At 39.5% G+C, this 3,435-nt stretch overlaps 1 protein-coding gene across 1 annotated transcript in view; it reads right to left on the bottom strand.

Annotated features, from left to right (window-relative positions):
• LOC101856020 (serine-rich adhesin for platelets) overlaps positions 1–3,435 on the bottom strand; it is a gene marked incomplete in the record, with an annotated part of 327,208 nt that overhangs the window by 322,385 nt on the left and 1,388 nt on the right.

Consider the following 3,435-nt stretch of genomic DNA (forward strand, 5'->3'; position numbering starts at 1 on the left):
GTGTGTGTGTGTGTGTGCGTTAAATATGTGCGTGCTTGTTTTTTTAATGCATCCTGGGTTTTTTTAATCAATGTTTGTACATTTTGTGTCGCAGGGGCTATAGAGAAAAAAAACCTGTCAATATCTTCCGATGGGAGGTCAATAAGGTATGTTTTGTTTTTGTAAGTGTTTTATCAGCCCTCGCAATTGCATATGGTCATACGAGCTCGCGGGACACATTGAATGTTTTCAGTTGGTCGGAAATTTTGAAATTTGTCCGTCCGGCGGCCGAAGCCTACTCTTATCGATTTTAGACAACCAAGGGATCTTTAATATGCACAACTTGCAAATGGGACCTTCGAGATTTTTCGCCTGTGTCCGAGTAGGCTTGGTGTAAATTTTTCCTTCCATAAAATCAGGGGTGTGACTGAAAGACATCAGTAAGGAGCCAGGGAGGAGCAGTAGAAAAGCTGCAGAAAGAGTCAGGAGCCGAGAGGAGGAGGCAAAGGAGGAGAGGGGGTGAGGGCAGAAAGTGGAGGCGAAAGCAGATGACAGAATATTGTAGAGGGTAGGAAATGAGATGAAAGGAGACAATTGAAGAGAAGAAAAATTTCCGTCGCTATCCGAACCCTAACCCGGCACCTATTGAATAAGAAACACGCACCTTATCCTTTTTGCCACGAGAGGCCCTTCAATAGGGTAAGTAATGCGTATCTTATCAATACTTTTGTTACTTTAGCTTATCTTATCTTAACGATAACATCTCGTAAGATAACAACAACAGACATTTTTCAAGGTTCGAGAAAAAAGAAGTAGCCTAGCTATAAACTTTTAATTTTTATATCCATTAAATATTGACCCTCAACAACAAAATGACCCAATTTAATGCACACAAGCCTGAAAGCCCTTTCCGATCGTTAGCGGTGCTGTGACTCTGAACTTAATCTTAGAAAAACAACATGCCTCTGTAGGCCTACGCGTGTCATTGTTGGAATAACATCGTAAAGGACAAAGAAAGGGTGTGTTTTCTTCGCTTGTTTCTCTGCTTATCACTTTCCTCCTATCGTCATTTAATATTGTTAAACTTACTATTATATTCACATTTCCCCTTTGGTTTACTTCAGATCAATCGCACGTGCCTCTATGATTAAATTGTCGTAGTCAGGCCCAAGAAAAATATTTTTAAAAGCACAAGCGTCGCCGAGGGGGAAAATGAGGACACTCAAGAGGTATAACAGAGTGGTGTAAATTTGACAGGTGTGCCTCGAAGGTACTGCAACGTCTGTATGCCCCCCACCCCCCACCCCACCCCCATTAAAAAAAACGCTCCACCAAGCCAACAGATCAAAACGCTCTGATGGGTTGAGAGATGGCACTAGAGTGGACTCTAACACGTTTTGTAATAAAGCCAGACTTCTTTTTTTTCTTTTGTAGAGATAGAAATGTCCCTTTAAAAAATCAATAACTCGGTTTAATCCTAGCAAGTTATGTTATATCGCCGCTTACTGTACAGGCCAACTCGCTTGAAAATGTCTCTTAGTTCGAGTGGTGTACTTGTGATTAACTTTTGCATTCGCTGCACTACTGAATAAATATTTTGTCAACCAACAATACCAATACTGATAACGTTGAATAAAATTTTCGTTTGTTTGAAAGGTGCTGCAATTATTAAGCCGTGTTAGTTCAGTAACCTGTGACTCTTTACATTTTGCTCTCCCAAAGAATAGGTAGACTACAATAAGGTACGTTCGGGTGATGTTCTGGTGTTTAACTCCGGTGGTCAAGTAGTGAATGATCTGAAGCTCACAATGAATAACAGTCATAAATTATGTTGGACCAGTTAATTAAAATGAGCAATCATGGGGATGTGTAAATGAACAAGACACGATTACCCTAGCCAAAAAAACGAGGCACTGCATAGTGGCAACCAGCAAAGTGTTTTTATTTTTTACATTGGTTTGCTATAACCTGTCATCTAACTCGGATAACATTTATTATGTTTTATTGTACGTCGCATTCATTCATGGAAGAATGTATAATATCATGTGTGGTAGGCCATTGTAAATCAAATGTCCCCATAAGGATCAATAAATGTGGAATGTTTATGCCTGTATATCTAACTAGACCACAGTAGCCAGCTAATGTTAATGTGAAACTGAAAATGAAAGAGAAACATCGGCATCGCAAGCAATCCATTTGTGAAGCATCGTGGGGAAATCAAACGCTCGTCAAAATAATGAAGTCAAAGAAACTTGTTTTTTGGTAGTTGGGCATTTTTAATAACTTTTTTTGCTTTAGCACGTTTAACGTCCATTTAAAATCACATTTTTGTGTGGATTTTACTGAGAAACATTGAAAAAAGGCACAAAAAATGTAAATTTTCAGTTTCCAAAGACTCCCAGGCTATGGAAGTTACCAAACTTTGGCGGCCATTTTCTCGCTAATTTTACCTCTAAAATCAGGCGACCTGACCTCGCTCAATCGCAAATATTTCGACTTCTGTTCAACATAGATGGGTATTTTTTTTTTTCACCAAAAGGGAGGAAAAAAGAACTGGCATTAAGGTGATAACAATAACCTCATACGCACAAAAACTGACGAGCGCCTGATACCACCACATCGGGCCACATTTAAGTCCGTTTGGGTACTTTTTACACTAGATACAAGAAAAAAGGTTTTTGTTGCGTTGTAGTTACCACGAATCACGAAAAGCAAGAAAATAGAAGTTTTGACCATAGCACAAAACTGCATAACGGTGATGTTGAAAGGTGCATCTTTGGTAGAGCTTTGGAGAGTGTAAACATCGAAAATTCTCTAAATTTGGACTTGAGGAGCCTCTTGTTATGATGTAAAAACTGAACATGAGAGGGAAAGTTTTCCTGTTTAGTTTTCGTGATTAGCCGTGGCTTGTTTTGTATCACAAGCCCACTGGAAAAGCCAGCTGTTCGAGGAATTTTCCGTTTGTTAAAGAGATTATGGCAACATAATTACTCCAGATTTTCTGTGTCCTTTCTCTCCCACGCGACCACAACACTACTGATAGGGGTTGGACTTTGTCACCTAAGAATTCCTTCACTAAGATTTTTATTTTTTTTAAAATTAAACACTATTTTGGGGAATGTCTTGAGTAGATTTGGTTTAATAGGTGATCTCTAGTTATTATGACAAGGGCAGAAAAGGCAAAAAGAGTGTGTGCATGTACATAGATGACCATGTCAATTAATTAGTCCTGTCAATTTAGCAGTATTATGTATGTCAACAAAGAGCAGCTGTGTAAAGCTGTGTTTGTGCGCGTGTGTGGGTTTGTGTGTGTTTGTGTGTGCGTGTGCATGTGCATGTGTGTGTGTTGTGTGTGTATTTGCGTGTACGTGTGTATGTCCATGTGTGTGTGTGTGAGAGAGAGACAGACAGACAGACAGACAGACAGACAGACAGACAGACAGACAGACAGACAGA

The sequence above is a fragment of the Aplysia californica genome, unplaced genomic scaffold (genome assembly GCF_000002075.1).
Source record: "Aplysia californica isolate F4 #8 unplaced genomic scaffold, AplCal3.0 scaffold00151, whole genome shotgun sequence".
Classification (NCBI taxonomy): domain Eukaryota; kingdom Metazoa; phylum Mollusca; class Gastropoda; order Aplysiida; family Aplysiidae; genus Aplysia; species Aplysia californica.